Below are 21,209 nucleotides of genomic sequence, written 5' to 3' on the forward strand. Positions count from 1 at the left end.
CACTTATGACAACACCGAATAGTTACAATGCTCAGGACCTCCTAGCAATAGTTAAAGGACATCACTTTGTCTAATATTATCTAATGTATATATCATGGGACCCATTACAAACAAACACAAAGTGATCGCGTGTTCAACCCGGCGCATCCACCATCCCTTCTATTGAAAATTACTGTATCTCTTGATTTTAATGTTTAATGAGTTCATATATAAACTGTAAAAATTTCTTTCTAAAAACACGTAATGTTAATATTTTGTGTTTATTGACGACATTTTCATTTGCTTCTGGTGTAATTCTTTAACAAACTATTATACCACTGAAAACACAAAATTGTTGAGTTTAAATCTCTCATTTCCTATACAGGGTTATTCACGAGAGATAATGACCCTGCAAGATTTCAGGTGCAACCAAGGATTGCACATATTACACTGCTTATTATTATTAAATAAAATATGTTATAAATCCAGGATACCGCTTCTTTCAATTCGACTTGGTAAAATTAAATTTGTCAAAATGTATTCAAATGATGAGAAAGTGGACTTATGGTGAATACAGAAAAAGTGCATCAGTCGCTGCTCGTCGATGCAGAGAACGTTTTCCGGATATACGAGCTGCTGTGTATACTATTTTCAAAGGTTTGAAAGTGTTTTAAGAGAAAATTGGTCACCCTTAAAAAGAAAACGAAGCAGAACAGCTACGAGCCCAGAATATGAAATTGCTGTATTGGAAATGACTGACGATAATCATCATGTCAGTTAGAATATGATCTAAGAGCAACCGGTATTAGTCAATCTGCAGTAAGTGGAATCATTAAAAGGAATAAATTCGACCCACGCCATGTGACTTTGGTGCAAGCATTGAAGGATTATTCTTAAAGATTGGAATTTGTTAACTGGAATAGTAGGAAATCAGATTGTTGGTCCTTATTTTTTCGAAACAAGTTAAAAGGAATTAGATATTTAGCTTTTCTTAGAAATGCCTTACCACTGCTACTAGAAAATATGGATTTAGAAACTAGAACGGATTTAGAAAAAAATGATGGTTTCAACAGGACGGTGCTCCGTGTCATTATCATGACATGAGTTTGCCTAATAGATGGATAGGAAGAGGTACCGTCAATTTTTAGCCACCGCGAGATGCATACCTTAAGCTCCTGGATTTTTTTCTATGCGGCGTAGTTAAAGAGCAGTTGTATCAAATTACAGTTGGTAGTGTCGAATATTTGGAGAATAAAATAAGGAATGCGTGCAGATCCATCACTCCAGAGACATTAGTCCGAGTCAGGACGTCATTATTTGGAAACAATTCTCGCTTGTGACCTACAAAGGGTCAGCATTTTGAATACATTACATTAAATAAACAATTATTACTTTTTAATGTCATATAAGCTAAAAATTGACTTTTGCGTTTTGAAATTTCTAAAACAATGTATTAGGTTAATTAAATTTAGGAACGAAATTCTAAGCCACTTCTAAAAATGTGTTACTGGTTGCATTTTAAATTCGCAGGCTCATTACCTCTCTTAAATGACCCTGTATTTTGTTTCATATAATTATTTCTGTCCACAATTCACGAGCTGTTTATTTTCATAAACTAGAAAAGTTTCTGTTCACTGAGAGATAATTGTCTCAAATTGACCAAACCGAATCAAAAACAACATCAAATTTGTTAAATAATTGAAAAAACATGAACTTCAAAGAGTTTTCTCTGTTCTGCAATATGAAGCCAAACTTAACCGCAACTTGCCACTGTAACGTGATCATGATGTTAATTGCGGTGTTGAGTAATCTTTCATGTTATTGCTGACGTTATACAATATTATACACTTTGAGTTTTTCTCCCAGATATTCAAATTTTCGCAAAAAATCCAAATGGCATGATCACGTTTTATACTAGTATAAGCGGCAGTCCAATTATGTCTCCGTAGTCTTGAATTTTATCATTAATATTGCGCAGCACGTGTCGAAATTGACATACATGTCCTTGCTGAAAGAATGTTGATCGAAGCATTTTCAAAGAGGCAACTCACGTGAAATACAGACATAACCTTGGTAGGTGAGTATTCGCTGTTTAGTACGTCCAGTGTTGGACAGTATCTAGATACTTGTATGTAAAAAAAGTATCTAGATACACTTTTGGGTATCTAGTATCTGTATCTAGATAAAATCGAATTTAAGCACAAAATATCTGTATCTAGAGACAAAATTAATGGCGCAGATACAGATACATTTTTTTTTACTTCACTTTTTTTCAGTTCAGTTATACTACTAGTAATTTTTGATACTTCATGTTGGTGATTTTGGTCACATAAACAAAAATAGAGGTAAGAGGTCCACTAATAGTGTTCTGTAACGGAAATTTTCATATTTTAAATACCATCATTTCCTACATTGTAGCCTTTAAATATAATGCTCAGGGGTAATAAATCTAAGCCATAGTAAGATGGTATTTTAAAAACCATAAACCACAATTCACTATTCACTGCGTTTTAGGCTTATCCGGGGCAATGCATTTTATCTGTGTACCTGAGCAACCCGGGTCCGGTAGGCCCGCTGGTTGTATTTGTGTTATTAAATAAGAGTAATTTTAATAGTAAAAATATTTATTTAAGGTATGTTATTATTTTTAGAAAATAATCATTGCGTGTTACATAATGATTAATTTTTTCAATTAGCACAAATTAGTTCTGTAATCGACTAATCGAATGTTCAATACATACATTTCTCTCGCGTAAATCTCATATTTGTTACTGTTTTATACCTTTATTTTAACGCGAGGCGGGCTTGGCAGGTCCGTTTTGCCCTAGAATGTGCCGATTATGTTTAAGTGTAAATCTTGGGCAATAAAATTAATATTTTTACAACTCTCGGTAGAATAATTTATTGTGATATATTCTCAGAAATCGTGAAACGAGATTAAAATAAAATGAGTTTCAACAAAAATCTGAAAATTTAAAGTTGCACTCTGGTGATTCCGACCTGCCAGGCAGCCTTTGATCCTATAAGGGGTTTAAATATACTATCCTCAAACATATTTGGCGTTTATGACTTCACACCAATTTGACTCCCATTATAATTCAATAGGCCGTCACAACCGGATGTCTTAAACCCGCTCACCGATACCTACCTGAAAAGACCTTTTCTATTAAAAGCACAGGGCAGGACTGAGTTTTGCATTTACCGACAACTGCGCCTTTCGAGTTTTTTATTTTAAGTAAAAACAAAGTTACTTTTTTCGGTGAGCGGGTTTAAGACATCCGGTTGTGACGGCCTATTGAATTATAATGGGAGTCAAATTGGTGTGAAGTCATAAACGCCAAATATGTTTGAGGATAGTATACCTTTCTAAGAAATTGTACTTATTTTGCCTTAAACGGAACCAGCAATTCTTCCTGAAATGCCTGCCTCACCGGGATAGACGATTACCGGACATGGTCATAAAAACATTGTAAGCCGATACTGAAGAATAATAATTTATGACAGGTTGCCGACAACAGACCTTCAGCACAGAATAATCATTTCCCGTATTCTTTTGAAATATTAATTTTAATGCTGGAGATAATTATTAGATATACTTAAACACAATTTGGATACTGTAGTATGGGAATAAAAAAAAAAAAAATCTTTTTAAGCGTACGTAATAAATATTGCACAATTTGCGACACATCAAACAATGAAGCGATGGCCTATTTGCAGGAAAAAAGAAGAGATTTTTCAGTTTTGAATAATTATGCTACAGTATTATTTTTATTTTTTAAACTTAATACCACAATCCCTTCTTCTGCACCTGTGGAACGGGTGTTTAGTAGAGGAAACCAAATTCTGACACCAAGAAGAAATAATTTAGGTAACAATACGTTCGAAATCTTGTTAATTTAAAAAAAATCATTAAACAATACATAAAAAAATACATAAGCATGTTTTCAGTTATTTTATTCGCCAAAGGTTCAAAAAGTATCTGTTGTCTTGTATCTGTATCTAGATACTTTTATCTTCCATATATCTATATCTGTATCTAGATACTTTTAAAAGTATCTGTCCCCAATACTGACGACAGTTTGTGTGGGAGTCCCTTGGGTTTTTAAATTAGACGGGTTCACTGGGAAGGGGGGAGTGAACGTGATGAAAAATGATGTGTTCTAATTGCGAAAACCACGAAAGCGAAGCTGCGGGCAACTGTTGTAGTATTATATATATATATATATATATATATATATATATATATATATATATATGTTAATGATAACTTTCGACCTCAAATTCTCTCACGTATATATACTTTTGGGCTCAAATTGGAAGTTTCGGCCTCGCCGTAGCTTTTGAGGCCGAAGTGACTCACACATTCAACGTAACATTTGGACTCACGCATATCCAGTGACATCTTTTAACAGTAATTTTAACAATTTTGGTTTGAGAAAAGATTGTTAAGTATAAAAGTTGGTTGCATAGATGATTTACTTAACAAAGCTAATATTATGACTAGGTTTTATATAAATGCGGGAAGTTGTTTGAAGGTAGTAATTTCCAGAAGAATGTTGGAAATTTATCTAAAATTAAAGAAAATATAAAGCAACTGAAAACAATTGGACAGTAGAAGAGCCAAAAATTCAGAAAGAAGTTAGAGAGTAAGAAATAAAAAAAAAAGATACACAACAGCTATAGAATGTAAGAAACGGAAAGTTGAGGACATGGAATGAAGACAGGGAAATTTGGATGAAAAATTTTACAAAGAGAGTTGGAATTAACTGAGCAAGGAAGCATAAAGAGAAGGGGTGGTAATTATAAAAAAAATAGAGAGGGAATGGAAAAGAAAAGCGGGGAGGACAAATGGGGTTTAAAATTGCTTGTTTGAAATATTGCATTATTAAGAAAAATAAACAGAATTTATTTAATGAGTACATAAAATTTTGATTTTGTGTGATTAACAGAAACATGGATACTAAAGAGTAAGGGGAATAAATTGAACAAGGAAAAAGGAAAAGTTGAGGGTGAAGCAAGTGGGGGATCCATAACAGGGGTGACAAAAGATATAAAACAAATCGAAGAGCGGGTAATAGAAGTGGAACGCATAGTGGAAAGAAAGATAAAAGAAAAAAAGAATTTGCATATTGTATTGCATTGGAATTACAAAAAATTTGAAGAAAAAAATTTAAGAAAAAATTGAAGAGTCTAACGAAGAATTTCTTCTGATAGGAGATGGTTTTAACGCCAAAATAGGCAACAAAAGCAGGGAATATAGCGGAGAACGCACAGAAAAATCTAAAGATAAAATTTTAAATAAAGACAGAAAATTTCTATGGAAATTAATTGAAGAAAGAGTTTGGTAGTCTTGAATGGGGTGAAGGAGGGGGATGAAGATAAAGAATTTACCTGTATATGTAACCCAGTAGCTGATGAAGAAGCCGAAACATTTAAATTAGGAGAAAGAATTGATTCCGACCACATGCTATAAGAAGTAAAATTGAGGGATAGAAGTAGAAAAGTCGGAGTCACAAATAAGGAAGTAGATAAAAAGGAGAAGGGAACTGAGCATTATAAAAGATGTTGGAAATTGAATTCAAAAGAAGTAAGCTAAAATAAAATAGAAGAATTAAAAATAACAACTGAAAAAGCAGCAATAAGAAAAGCATTTATAACGAAGAAATCAGAAAAGAGAAACAAATGGCGGGTTAATAGATGCAGAGATTTAAAAACATAAGAAAGAAAATGTTTACGAAGGTGTAAAAAGGGAAAGATAAAAAAGAAGAGTACTGTCCAGCAAGAAATAATAACAGGTCGGTGTGAATAAAAAAAAGAAGAGATTCCGAAAGAAGAAATAAAATAAAAGCCATAAAATCAGAGCAAGAACAAAAATAAGGAAAAACAAAAACATGATCAGTGAAGAAATGCTAATAATACAATGGAAGTACCATTTCATGAAACTAATGAGTGGAAATGAGAGTACTGTAGCGCAAAAGAGTTAAACCGAGAATGCTGAGAGAGAAAGAATGGCCGAACATTACAGTGGAAAAAATATGGAAACAAGTTGGAGGGTCGAAAAGAGGGAAAAGACCAGGGAGGAATGGATTGGTAAATGATGTATGGACGTTTAGAACGGATGATTTGATTGAAAGACTGTGTGAAATAATGAATGAGATGTGGAAAAGTAAAGGTCTCCTCGAAAGTGGCAACAAGGACAAATATGTCCAATGGCGAGTATAAAGGAACCTAGGTACAATGGGGGTTATACTCGTCTAAAGATAATATCAGAAACAACGCCAAGGTACCTAGAGAGAGAAAGAACGAAGGAGAAAAAGTAATTGCTAGACAGAGGGGTGGACATGAAGAAAGAAACAATAACTTTTGCTTAAGCGAAAGCAGAAGAATATATAGGATGTGTGGAGAAGTGCAAGAGACTTTAGAATACATGCTACAAGACTAGAGCGAAATTAAAGAAAAAAGGAAAGTATAACAGAAATATTGAATGAAGATGGAAGAGAAGCAGGGTGGATGAAAGGAGTGGAAAAGAGCGGAGTAAGGCTGGAGCAAAGGGGATGCGATAAAAGAAGTAAATTGTAAAATCCTTGATTGTTGACCATTATTATTGCTATATCACACCAAAATAGTATAAATAAAAATAAATAATTGGCAGAGTGTTGAACTATCTAACCTAAAATTATTTTCATCTTTTGTAGACTTTGGCCTCACAGACTCGTAGAAAACAACTTTCAAACTTACAACCCAAGCTGAAATTAATTTAACAGCAGTTATTTTAATAACAAATAAGAGAAATAAACCTACGAGAAAAAGTCATAATTGTATTATTAATTGTGAAGTAACTATTAAAAAAAATCTAAGATTATGATGCCAAAAGTTACTTTAAATCAAATAATGGCTTTCATCCATAGAAACTTTTGGCCTCATAATTACATGACGAATAACTTTCGGACTCATGTGCTAACATACATTAAAGTACAAGGTACATGAATAAATCTAAAATCGGAAACCCAAAATTTGGTCAAATCGAGGTAGTAAAATTCATGTGAATCAATATTCGGTGCTATATATTCAGGCACACCCCCAAGTGTAAATATTCAGATTTTTTCCATAATACGAAACATTTTGTATGAAGTTAAGACAAAATTAGACTGTTAATGGTAGAAGAATCTGCAGACGCATTCATAAAAATATTTTTTTATTCAAAGTTAAAGTGATAATTTAAATTTTTTAAGTACTTGCTACTTAGACAAATATAAAATACGAGAGTTCGAAAGTTGCTATAAATGAGCCAATTATTTTGATATGTTTGTTTCCATATTAGCGTGGGTATAAAGTTGGGTTAGGTAGTTCTGCAATCAACCAATTATTTATTTTTATTTATACTATTTTGGTGATACCAGTTTCAGGGTTCATCCCCTTCCTCAGCCACCTCGTCAGTAAACCTATAACACTTTAAAAAAGTCAATATTTGGTTAAATTTTTAGACTTATTAGTGTTAATATTATCAGGAATTTGATCTGCCGTTTTTTGAGCCTAAAATACTTGATTGTTGACCATTATTCTTGCTATACCACACGAAAATAGTATAAATAAAAATAAATAATTGGCAGAGTGTTGAACTATCTAACCTAAAATTATTTTCATCTTTTGTAGACTTTGGCCTCACAGAATCGTAGAAAACAACTTTCAAACTTACAACCCAAGCTAAAATTAACTTAATAGCTGTTATTTTAATAACAAATAAGAGAAATAAACCTACAAGAAAAAGTCATAATTGTGTTATTAATTATGAAGTAACTATTAAAAAAATCTAAAGATTGTGATGCCAAAAGTTACTTTAAATCAAATAATGGCTTTCATCCATAGAAACTTTTGGCCTCATAATTACATGACGAATAACTTTCGGACTCATGTGCTAACATACATTAAAGTACAAGGTACATGAATAAATCTAAAATCGGAAACCCAAAATTTGGTCAAATCGAGGCAGTAAAATTCATGTGAATCAATATTCGGTGCTATATATTCAGGCACACCCCCAAGTGTAAAGATTCAGATTTTTTCCATAAAACCAAACATTTTGTATGAAGTTAAAACAAAATTACGACTGTGAATGGTAGAAGTATCTGTAGACGCATTCATAAAAATATTTTTTATTCAAAGTTAAAGAGATAATTTAAATTTTTTTAAATACTTGCTACTTAGCCAAATATAAAGGACGACAGGTCCAAAGTTGCTATAAATGAGCTAATTATTTTGACATGTTTGTTTCCATATTAGCGTGGGTATAAATTTGGGTTAGGTAGAGTTCTGCAATCAACCAATTATTTATTTTTATTTATACTACTTTTGGTGATACCAGTTTCAGGGTTCATCCCCTTCCTCAGCCACCTCGTCAGTAAACCTATAACACTTTAAAAAAGTCAATATGTGGTTAAATTTTTAGACTTATTAGTGTTAATATTATCAGGAATTTGATCTGCCGTTTTTTGAGCCTAAAATACTTGATTGTTGACCATTATTCTTGCTATACCACATGTAAATAGTATTAATAAAAATAAATAATTGGCAGAGTATTGAACTATCTAACCTAAAATTATTTTCATCTTTTGTAGACTTTGGCCTCACAGAATCGTAGAAAACAACTTTCAAACTTACAACCCAAGCTAAAATTAACTTAATAGCAGTTATTTTAATAACAAATAAGAGAAATAAACCTACAAGAAAAAGTCATAATTGTGTTATTAATTATGAAGTAACTATTAAAAAAATCTAAAGATTGTGATGCCAAAAGTTACTTTAAATCAAATAATGGCTTTCATCCATAGAAACTTTTGGCCTCATAATTACATGACGAATAACTTTCGGACTCATGTGCTAACATACATTAAAGTACAAGGTGCATAAATAAATCTAAAATCGGAAACCCAAAATTTGGTCAAATCGAGGCAGTAAAATTCATGTGAATCAATATTCGGTGCTATATATTCAGGCACACCCCCAAGTGTAAAGATTCAGATTTTTTCCATAATACGAAACATTTTGTATGAAGTTAAAACAAAATTAGACTGTGAATGGTAGAAGTATCTGTAGACGCATTCATAAAAATATTTTTATTCAAAGTTAAAGTGATAATTTACATTTTTTAAATACTTGCTACTTAGCCAAATATAAAGGACGACAGGTCCAAAGTTGCTATTAATGAGCCAATTATTTTGATATGTTTGTTTCCATATTAGCGTGGGTATAAAGTTGGGTTAGGTAGTTCTGCAATCAACCAATTATTTATTTTTATTTATACTATTTTGGTGATACCAGTTTCAGGGTTCATCCCCTTCCTCAGCCACCTCGTCAGTAAACCTATAACACTTTAAAAAAGTCAATATTTGGTTAAATTTTTAGACTTATTAGTGTTAATATTATCAGGAATTTGATCTGCCGTTTTTTGAGCCTAAAATACTTGATTGTTGACCATTATTCTTGCTATACCACACGAAAATAGTATAAATAAAAATAAATAATTGGGAGAGTGTTGAACTATCTAACCTAAAATTATTTTCATCTTTTGTAGACTTTGGCCTCACAGAATCGTAGAAAACAACTTTCAAACTTACAACCCAAGCTAAAATTAACTTAATAGCAGTTATTTTAATAACAAATAAGAGAAATAAACCTACAAGAAAAAGTCATAATTGTGTTATTAATTATGAAGTAACTATTAAAAAAATCTAAAGATTGTGATGCTAAAAGTTACTTTAAATCAAATAATGGCTTTCATCCATAGAAACTTTTGGCCTCATAATTACATGACGAATAACTTTCGGACTCATGTGCTAACATACATTAAAGTACAAGGTACATGAATAAATCTAAAATCGGAAACCCAAAATTTGGTCAAATCGAGGCAGTAAAATTCATGTGAATCAATATTCGGTGCTATATATTCAGGCACACCCCCAAGTGTAAAGATTCAGATTTTTTCCATAAAACCAAACATTTTGTATGAAGTTAAAACAAAATTACGACTGTGAATGGTAGAAGTATCTGTAGACGCATTCATAAAAATATTTTTTATTCAAAGTTAAAGAGATAATTTAAATTTTTTTAAATACTTGCTACTTAGCCAAATATAAAGGACGACAGGTCCAAAGTTGCTATAAATGAGCTAATTATTTTGACATGTTTGTTTCCATATTAGCGTGGGTATAAATTTGGGTTAGGTAGAGTTCTGCAATCAACCAATTATTTATTTTTATTTATACTAATTTTGGTGATACCAGTTTCAGGGTTCATCCCCTTCCTCAGCCACCTCGTCAGTAAACCTATAACACTTTAAAAAAGTCAATATTTGGTTAAATTTTTAGACTTATTAGTGTTAATATTATCAGGAATTTGATCTGCCGTTTTTTGAGCCTAAAATACTTGATTGTTGACCATTATTCTTGCTATACCACATGTAAATAGTATAAATAAAAATAAATAATTGGCAGAGTGTTGAACTATCTAACCTAAAATTATTTTCATCTTTTGTAGACTTTGGCCTCACAGACTCGTAGAAAACAACTTTCAAACTTACAACCCAAGCTGAAATTAATTTAACAGCAGTTATTTTAATAACAAATAAGAGAAATAAACCTACGAGAAAAAGTCATAATTGTATTATTAATTGTGAAGTAACTATTAAAAAAAATCTAAAGATTATGATGCCAAAAGTTACTTTAAATCAAATAATGGCTTTCATCCATAGAAACTTTTGGCCTCATAATTACATGACGAATAACTTTCGGACTCATGTGCAACATACATTAAAGTACAAGGTACATGAATAAATCTAAAATCGGAAACCCAAAATTTGGTCAAATCGAGGCAGTAAAATTCATGTGAATCAATATTCGGTGCTATATATTCAGGCACACCCCCAAGTGTAAAGATTCAGATTTTTTCCATAAAACCAAACATTTTGTATGAAGTTAAAACAAAATTACGACTGTGAATGGTAGAAGTATCTGTAGACGCATTCATAAAAATATTTTTTATTCAAAGTTAAAGAGATAATTTAAATTTTTTTAAATACTTGCTACTTAGCCAAATATAAAGGACGACAGGTCCAAAGTTGCTATAAATGAGCTAATTATTTTGACATGTTTGTTTCCATATTAGCGTGGGTATACGAGGTAAGCGCCAAATATTCTCGGCCTGATATATTTGCGATTGCTCGTCGGGAAATTTGTACAACTGATAAAAGACTAGAGGGTCCCCGCAGTATGTGTGTAAAATTTCAAGCCCCACTGCCCATTAGTTTTGATACATTTGAGGAGTAATATTTGAAAAATTATGGACTCATCATGCCTGTTTAAAATTGAAAATCGAACGGCAATCAAATTCTTATCAAAAGATGGAATTGCTCTAAAGGGTATTAAGGACAGGATGGTTTTTGTGTTTGCTGAAGCTTGTCCTTCACATTTTACTAAAAAAAAATGATCACAGTTATTTCGCATGGGGTAAGAAACCCTTGAAGACGAACCAATCTTCCAAAAAAATCATGGCCACAATTTTTTGGGACTGTAAAGGAATGTTGTTGATTAATTTTAAAGGATGAAATACCACTGTCAACGCTACATATTATGCTTACTTACTGCATAAATTAGGAGAACGTATTTGGGAAAAAAGGCCGAGAAAATTAACAAGAGGCGTTCGATTGCTTCATGAAAATGCGCCCGTTCATACCGCATGTCTTTCACAAGCTGCTATAGGGGCCTGTGACTTCGAGTAACTTGATCACCCACCCTACAGTACTGACTTAGCTTCGAACGATTATTAACTGTTCTCTAAGTTAAAAAACGACTTGCAAGGAAAACGTTTTGGACGGATAAAGAGGTGCAAACGGCAGTACTACATCATTTTAGTGATAAAGATTCAAATAATTTTTTTAAACGCATAGAGCTGTTAGTTGGACGTAGTTTTGAATGTATTGAAGTTAACAGAGATTATGTTGAAATATAAATATTTAATTTTTTTCCATCAGGTCTCTTTCTTTGTTAGGCCGAGAATATTTGGCGCTTACCTCGTAAATTTGGGTTAGGTAGAGTTCTGCAATCAACCAATTATTTATTTTTATTTATACTACTTTTGGTGATACCAGTTTCAGGGTTCATCCCCTTCCTCAGCCACCTCGTCAGTAAACCTATAACACTTTAAAAAAGTCAATATTTGGTTAAATTTTTAGACTTATTAGTGTTAATATTATCAGGAATTTGATCTGCCGTTTTTTGAGCCTAAAATACTTGATTGTTGACCATTATTCTTGCTATACCACATGTAAATAGTATAAATAAAAATAAATAATTGGCAGAGTGTTGAACTATCTAACCTAAAATTATTTTCATCTTTTGTAGACTTTGGCCTCACAGACTCGTAGAAAACAACTTTCAAACTTACAACCCAAGCTGAAATTAATTTAACAGCAGTTATTTTAGTAACAAATAAGAGAAATAAACCTACGAGAAAAAGTCATAATTGTATTATTAATTGTGAAGTAACTATTAAAAAAAATCTAAAGATTATGATGCCAAAAGTTACTTTAAATCAAATAATGGCTTTCATCCATAGAAACTTTTGGCCTCATAATTACATGACGAATAACTTTCGGACTCATGTGCTAACATACATTAAAGTACAAGGTACATGAATAAATCTAAAATCGGAAACCCAAAATTTGGTCAAATCGAGGTAGTAAAATTCATGTGAATCAATATTCGGTGCTATATATTCAGGCACACCCCCAAGTGTAAATATTCAGATTTTTTCCATAATACGAAACATTTTGTATGAAGTTAAGACAAAATTAGACTGTTAATGGTAGAAGAATCTGCAGACGCATTCATAAAAATATTTTTTATTCAAAGTTAAAGTGATAATTTACAATTTTTAAATACTTGCTACTTAGCCAAATATAAAGGACGACAGGTCCAAAGTTGCTATTAATGAGCCAATTATTTTGATATGTGTGTTTCCATATTAGCGTGGGTATAAAGTTGGGTTAGGTAGTTCTGCAATCAACCAATTATTTATTTTTATTTATACTATTTTGGTGATACCAGTTTCAGGGTTCATCCCCTTTCTCAGCCACCTCGTCAGTAGACTTATAACACATTAAAAATGTCAATATTTGGTTAGATTTTTAGACTTATTAGTGTTAATATTATCTGGAAATTGATGTGCCGTTTTTTGATCCTAAAATACTTGATTTTTGACCATTATTCTTGCTATACCACACTAAAATAATATAAATAAAAATAAATAATTGGCTGAATGTTGAACTATCTAACCTAAAATTATTTTCATCTTTTGTAGACTTTGGCCTCACAGAATCGTAGAGAACAACTTTCAAACTTACAACCCAAGCTAAAATTAACTTAATCGCAGTTATTTTAATAACAAATAAGAGAAATAAACCTACAAGAAAAAGTCATAATTGTGTTATTAATTATGAAGTAACTATTAAAAAAATCTAAAGATTGTGATGCCAAAAGTTACTTTAAATCAAATAATGGCTTTCATCCATAGAAACTTTTGGCCTCATAATTACATGACGAATAACTTTCGGACTCATGTGCTAACATACATTAAAGTACAAGGTACATGAATAAATCTAAAATCGGAAACCCAAAATTTGGTCAAATCGAGGCAGTAAAATTCATGTGAATCAATATTCGGTGCTATATATTCAGGCACACCCCCAAGTGTAAAGATTCAGATTTTTTCCATAATACGAAACATTTTGTATGCAGTTAAGACAAAATTAGACTGTGAATGGTAGAAGAATCTGTAGACGCATTCATAAAAATATTTTTTTATTTAAAGTTAAAGTGATAATTTAAATTTTTTAAGTACTTGCTACTTAGACAAATATAAAATACGAGAGTTCGAAAGTTGCTATAAATGAGCTAATTATTTTGATATGTGTGTTTCCATATTAGCGTGGGTATAAAGTTGGTTTATGTAGTTCTGCAATCAACCAATTATTTATTTTTATTTATACTATTTTGGTGATAGCAGTTTCAGGGTTCATCCCCTTTCTCAGCCACCTCGTCAGTAAACTTATAACACTTTAAAAAAGTCAATATTTGGTTAGATTTTTAGACTTATTAGTGTTAATATTATCTGGAAAATGATGTGCCGTTTTTTGATCCTAAAATACTTGATTTTTGACCATTATTCTTGCTATACCACACGAAAATAGTATAAATAAAAATAAATAATTGGCTGAATGTTGAACTATCTAACCTAAAATTATTTTCATCTTTTGTAGACTTTGGCCTCACAGAATCGTAGAGAACAACTTTCAAACTTACAACCCAAGCTAAAATTAACTTAATAGCAGTTATTTTAATGACAAATAAGAGAAATAAACCTACAAGAAAAAGTCATAATTGTGTTATTAATTGTGAAGTAACGATTAAAAAAATCTAATGATTGTGATGCCAAAAGTTACTTTAAATCAAATAATGGCAATCATCCATAGAAACTTTTGGCCTCATAATTACATGACGAATAACTTTCGGACTCATGTGCTAACATACAGTAAAGTACAAGGTACATGAATAAATCTAAAATCGGAGACCCAAAATTTGGACAAATCGAGGCAGTAAAATTCATGTGAATCAATATTCGGTGCTATATAATCAGGCACACCCCCAAGTGTAAAGATTCAGATTTTTTCAATAATACGAAACATTTTGTATGAAGTTAAGACAAAATTAGACTGTGAATGGTAGAAGTATCTGTAGACTCATTCATAAAAATATTTTTTTATTCAAAGTTAAAGTGATAATTTAAATTTTTTAAGTAGTATAAATAAAAACAAATAATTGGCTGAATGTTTAACCATCTAACCTAAAATTACTTTCTTCTTTTGTAGACTTTGGCCTCACAGAATCGTAGAAAACAACTTTCAAACTTACAACCCAAGCTAAAATTAACTTAATAGCAGTTATTTTAATAACAGATAAGAGAAATAAACCTAAAAGAAAAAGTCATAATTGTGTTATTAATTGTGAAGTAACTATTAAAAAAATCTAAAGATTGTGATGCCAAAAGTTACTTTAAATCAAATAATGGCTTTCATCCATAGAAACTTTTGGCCTCATAATTTCGGACTCATGTGCTAACATATCTTAAAGTACTAGGAACATGATTAAATCTAAAATCGGAAACCCAAAATTTGGTCAAATCGAGGCAGTAAAATTCATGTGAGGCAATATTCGATGCTATATATTCAGGCACACCCCCAAGTGTAAAGATTCAGATTTTTTCCATAAGACGAAACATTTTCAATGAGGTTAAGACAAATATTGGTGGATTGAGAAATAAATCTAAGAAATAAATTCATAATGATGTTGTTAAGTGTAAAATACCTATGAAAAAAGATCTAAAGACTGTGATGCCAAAAGTTACTTTAAGTCAAATAATAGTTTTCATCCATAGCAACATTTAGCCTCATAATTGCATGTTAGGTAACTTTCGGACTCGTGCGCTTCGTATATGTGAAAACAGGTAATTAACCCATCATTCCGGGCACAATTTTGTTTTTGGAACGAAGTACTAGATTAATAAATTTAAAATTGGAAACCCGAAATTTCAACACAAGCCGGTGAAATTCATGAGGTGTATTATTTCACGATATGGATTCGTAAAATTTAAGGCACAATCTCAACATTCAAATTGTAATTGATAGACTCCGGCTTTATCTAGTTAAGTAATTTTATCTTTGTTGTTCAGTAACTGATTTCTGGTTGAATTAATTTTTATAAATGAAATATTAACATTTTTATTCACTCTATTTAGTATGTTTTTAATTTTGTAAGATAATGTTTCAATAAAATCCAGAAAATAATATCTACCTATGTCTTCCTTAGTATCATGGTCCGTTTTGAACAACGAGCAACATTGTTTTTTTTTTAATTTTGTATCTTATTTTGTCAATTAGATTGTGGATTAATTTTACTTTAAAGTCATTATTTATTGCAATTTGTTTTATGGACTGAAGTTCTTTATTATAGTTTTCATGGTTTAGATTAGAATTGAACAATATTTCAATTAAAGATGCAAAAGTTGATATTTTATGAATCCATAGGTGGTTGGAAGAATTGCAAATAATGTTGTCTGTGTATGTTTTATTGGCCCAATATCTTACAAAATTAAAAACATTCTTGGAGAAATATTAAACACGAGAGGCCAAAAGTTGCTATAAACGAAGTCATTCTTTTCATCTTTAGTACACTTTGACCCCATATGGATTCATACAAAACAACTTTCAGGCTCACAGTCCAAGGGGACATTAAATTAGTAACCCTTGTTTTAAGAATACCAAATCGTCTTTCAAATATCGGCGGATTGAGAAATTAATAAATCAAAGGGACAGATTTATAATTATGTTGTTTACTGTGGAGTATCTACGAAAAAAATCCAAAGACTGTGATTCCAAAAGTTAATTTAAATCAAATAATAGTTTTTATCCATAGCAACATTTGGGTTCATAATTACTGCTCCATTAAAATATTAAACTGGTTTTTCAAATTTCGCTTGTTTCTTGGATAAAATAATATAAAATACGAGAGGCCAAAAATTGCTACAAATGTAATTAATGATTATAAAAGAGTATAAGTAATTATTTTCATCTTTAGTACACTTTTGTCACACAAATTCATACAAAACAACTTTCAGGTTCACAACTCAAGCTAAAGTTAAATTAATTGTCGTTGTTTTAAGATTATCAAATTGTGATTCAAATACCGGAAGAAAGAAAAACAAATCTAAGAAACAATTTCATGGTGATACTATTAACTGTAAAGTACCCATGAAAAAAATCTAAAGAATGCGATATCAAAAGTTACTTTATATCAAATAATACATTTCATGCATAGTAACATTTGATCTTATAATTACATGTTTCGGAATAATGAGCTTCATATCTATCATTTCAAGTACAATTTTTGTTTTTGGAAATGAAATTCCAAGTGATTAGAAAATAAAACAGAAGCTCAAAAATGTATGGAAACGATGCATGACGTTCCAAGATATTAATTCCTAAAATTTAAAGCACACCCTTAAGCAAATATCCAGATTGGCTCCATAAGTAGAAAAATAATTTAAGAGATTAACAAAAACTTGTACTGCTAATTGTAGAAGTGCCTGTACACACAACCATAAAAGTAAATTTCTTACTCCAACTTAAACTGGTATTTTAAAATTGACATGTACGCCTTTCTTGGAGAAATATAAAAAGAGAGGTTAAAAGCTGCTAAAAAATAGTAATGTTTCTTTTTTCGAAATCGCGCAGTAATGTGCTTTTTCTATGTTCAAAAATCGGCACAGAAATTAAATGCGGTGTTGTCATATTAGTATTATCTACCTCCACAATTACATTTTACAAGGTTATAAATTGTTTTTCGGTTTAGCAGTAATTCTATACTCTTTGATAACCCTTTTTATTAGTTATTAGAAACACATCCGGTTTATTAATTTTATAAATATAATTTATTAACTAAATTTGCGCGTAATCTCGCAACGTCGCAACCTTGCATGGCAACAGCGGATTTCTTGAAGTGCAGCGACATTCTATGGCAGCGAACAATGTGTATCCACATAACCTGTAATAAGTTTTTGTTCGGTGCAGAAACAACCATGGAAAACATTATATGGAGAATATCTCATTTTGCATACGAGTATTTCGCTGAAAAAGAAAATTCTGTGAAATCAACATTTTGGGCTACATAGTCGTTGTTAAAGTCAACTCTGTTAATATAAAACAGCATAGATATAATCTAAGTACACCAAGTTCTCAAGCAAAAAATATAGGTTATGTTTCCCAGAAATCAAATATATTTACAAGAGAAAACTTACGAAAATTTTTAACAGAGTCCCGTGATTAATGTACCTAATGTCAAAGGTAATCTCAAAGAAGGTCAATCACATTGTCTATAAAACATAATGTTTTAGGTATATTTTTTATTCGAAGTTGTAGGAGTATGCGGAAAGGAAGAATTTGAACAATTTTCTTGTATCTACATAACCTATAATAAGCTTTTATTATTATTACAGAACAGATTATTAGCTTACATGCCCATTTTAAATGAAAGTATGAAGCATACCTCTTATTTTTCGGCACTTTTAATATTTTTGCTTGCAGAAAGATCTGCAGCAATTGCAAAATAGAGATGGATAGCAATAATAACAAGCAGTTTACATGCATTCGACCGAACTTGCAAAAACTGGCAGATAATATATCAAATTTATTACCTAAAAACTCAGCCACAGTTTATGAAAAGCGGTATGAATTTTTTTTTTTTTTTTGCGCAGAAACAACCATGCAAAATATATGGAGAACACCTCATTGCATACGAGTATTTCGCTGAAAAAGCAAATTCTGTGAAATCTTTAACACTTTGGGCTGCATAGTCGTAGTTAAAGTCAACTCTGTTAATAAAAAACAGCATAGATATATCTAAGTACACCAAGTTTTCAAGCAAAAAATATAGGTTACATTGCCAAGAAATCAAATATATTTACAAGAGAAGACTTACCAAAATTTTTAACAGAAGCCCGTGATTAAATGTACACGATGTTAAAGGTGATCTCAAACAAGGTCAATCACATTGTCTATAAATCATTATGTTTTAGGTTTATTTTTTATTAGAAGTTGTAGGAGCATGTGGAATGGATAAATTGAAAAATAATGACGGCATTCAAGACAAAAACGATACGCTAATAATTAAAATTCCAACGTCTAAAACTGGCAAAGCACGAGAATTTACAAATATGTGTAAAAATATTTATCCAATTGAAATATAGTAAAAATACCTAATTTTAAGACCGCACCATACACCAGACAAATCATTATTTATACATTACATTTGGATAGTGAATGCAGCAGCTGCTGCATTGTACAAATATACCTGCAAACACACTGTAACAAATTATGCAGACACCTCTTTTGACTAAAAGATATATATTTAACTTTATCCATACGTTGTCAACTTTGTTAATAATTGCAATCTCTAACTTCAAAAGAAATATGAATAATCTACTTTGGTGTTTTATAGTAGTATTAAATGTTCATAGAATATAATTGCACTTACTACGAAGTAAGCTTTCCTAGTTTTAAGTTGTTTTCTTTTCTCTTTGATTATCTTAATTTCTTCAGCCTCTATGTGGCTGTTTTAATTCCAAAAAATTGTTTCTGAATAAACTGATTCATACCACTTTTTCTTTCTTTTACTCGAAAACAGTTTAAACTATAACTCCAAATATTTACCTACTTTACAACGTGTCAAGCATTCGGTTGTTGTAAATGATGCAACCATAAATACAAATTTGAACACTGATATGACAGGTTTGAGGCTAGGATGTGGTTTTCATATACTCCCATTACTTGTTGCCTAAATCTGGCGCGAGGCCAAAAGTTATTATTGACGTATATATATATACATATAATTAAAATCAAATACAAATTTGATAAAAAAAAAGATATAAATAATATTTTTGAAAAATTTTGAGGGGATGCCATCACACTTTTTGGTGGGGACGATTAGACAAATTTTGGTTACCATCTACACAATATTCTTAATAAAAATAATAATAATTATAATAATAAGTTTATTAGTGCATAAAAACTACAGCGGTTTTTGCATAAGTCAAGATACAAAATTAAATACATTTAAATTGAAAAATACAACACATCGTTTAGAAACTCTTTAAAGGTGTAGAAAGCCTTTGAGAACAAATACTGTTTCAAAGTAATTTTGAATTTACGCATGGACAGAGTTTGAAATATATATAGTGAGGTTAGAGTAAGAATTTTAAGTTCAATAAATTTCTGTCTGCAATCTTCTCTGTAACTAAGTCCCGCAATAATCCTAACTGCCTTACGCTGGAGATTGAAAAATCTATGCCTTATTGGAGAATGACCCCAAACTATTAGCCCTTAAGTATGATGACTCTGACAGAGAGCAAAGTAGGCATTTTTTAAGAAATCGGTAGGAACTTTGCTGCTGAGGTTTCTCAGTAGAAATATATTTTTACAAATAGTTTTGGCGGTCATTTCTTCATGCCAGTTCCATTGAAGATGGTTATCAATATAAAGCCCTAGAAATTTAGCAGTTGTGTCAAAATCGTCGTGGAAATCATGCTCTTTCAATGAAAATAACATTTCAACCGTTTTGGCTTTATTTAGAAGCAATCTATTAGCTGCAAACCAAGCTTCTGGTCTTGACTGTGTCTCCTTATGTCTGTGAATTACGTTATTGACGTTAGTACCAGCGCTCACTATAGTCGTATCATCGGCAAATAATATACTATTCTCCTGTAAATATAAAGGAAAGTCATTTATAAAGATTAAAAACAGGAGTGGTCCAAGAACAGATCCTTGGGGCACACCAATTTTTATTGGAAGGAGTTCAGAAATTGAATCACCTTCTTTAACTAACTGGTGGCGTCCGGAGAGGAAAGAAGAAAGTAGGCTACAGCTATGGGGACTGATATTATACATATGTAATTTTTTCAACAAGATGTCGTGGGAGACACAGTCAAAACCTTTGGTCAGATCAAGAAGACTGATGATTCCAAATTCATGTTTCTCAAAGCATTGCAATATTGTGTTTGTTAGAGATAGTGCAGCGTCAGTAGTGCTTCGTACTTTACGAAACCCAAACTGGGAGTCAGCAAACAGTTGATTATTTTCAAAAAAATTTCCTAACTGTATGTATAAAAGTTTCTCCAGTATTTTGGAAAAGACTGGCAGGATGGAGATGGGCCTGTAGTTGTTCGGATCATTAACATTCCCTTTTGTATGAATAGGAATAACAAAGGCAACTTTTAGACAGTCAAGAAAGATGGAAGCTTTGATACACAGATTGACAAGTTTAGTGAGATGAGAGATAATGAGATCTCTAATAGTCTTAATAAGATTGACGTTTAGATTATCTACATCTTTGCAGTTCGAGTTCTTTAAATCGTTTATTACGTCTCTGACCTGCACCATTGATACTTCAGTAAATTCAAAAGCATTAGTAGAACAGAGAGACATAAATTTGGAATTATCGGACATTAATTGTATAGGGTTTTCAGAGTCTGTAGGAAGATCATTAATTAAGGATGGTGCAACATTCGTAAAGTAATCATTGAAATTATCACTGGATATATCACAGGCTTGCTTGCTATCACTATTGTTG

At 31.3% G+C, this 21,209-nt stretch overlaps 1 protein-coding gene and 1 long non-coding RNA gene across 5 annotated transcripts in view; one reads left to right on the top strand and one right to left on the bottom strand.

Moving 5' to 3' along the window:
* Positions 1-21,209, bottom strand: part of LOC135135248 (uncharacterized protein) — a 252,781-nt gene that overhangs the window by 110,568 nt on the left and 121,004 nt on the right. The gene's annotated exons all lie outside the window — the stretch shown is intronic.
* LOC135135289 (uncharacterized) lies at positions 15,333-19,241 on the top strand. Of its 3 annotated transcripts, none has more exons than XR_010281490.1 (3): positions 15,333-17,929; positions 17,980-18,610; positions 18,661-19,241. It is a non-coding gene; the product is annotated as an uncharacterized LOC135135289 (long non-coding RNA). The 3 variants fall into 3 exon arrangements; XR_010281491.1 differs by having other exon boundaries at positions 17,980-18,118; positions 18,170-19,241; XR_010281489.1 differs by having other exon boundaries at positions 17,980-19,241.

Source organism: Zophobas morio, unplaced genomic scaffold (genome assembly GCF_036711695.1).
Source record: "Zophobas morio isolate AGI-343-1 ecotype UQ-CSIRO unplaced genomic scaffold, CSIRO_AGI_Zmor_V1 ptg000024l, whole genome shotgun sequence".
Taxonomy (NCBI): Eukaryota; Metazoa; Arthropoda; class Insecta; order Coleoptera; family Tenebrionidae; genus Zophobas; species Zophobas morio.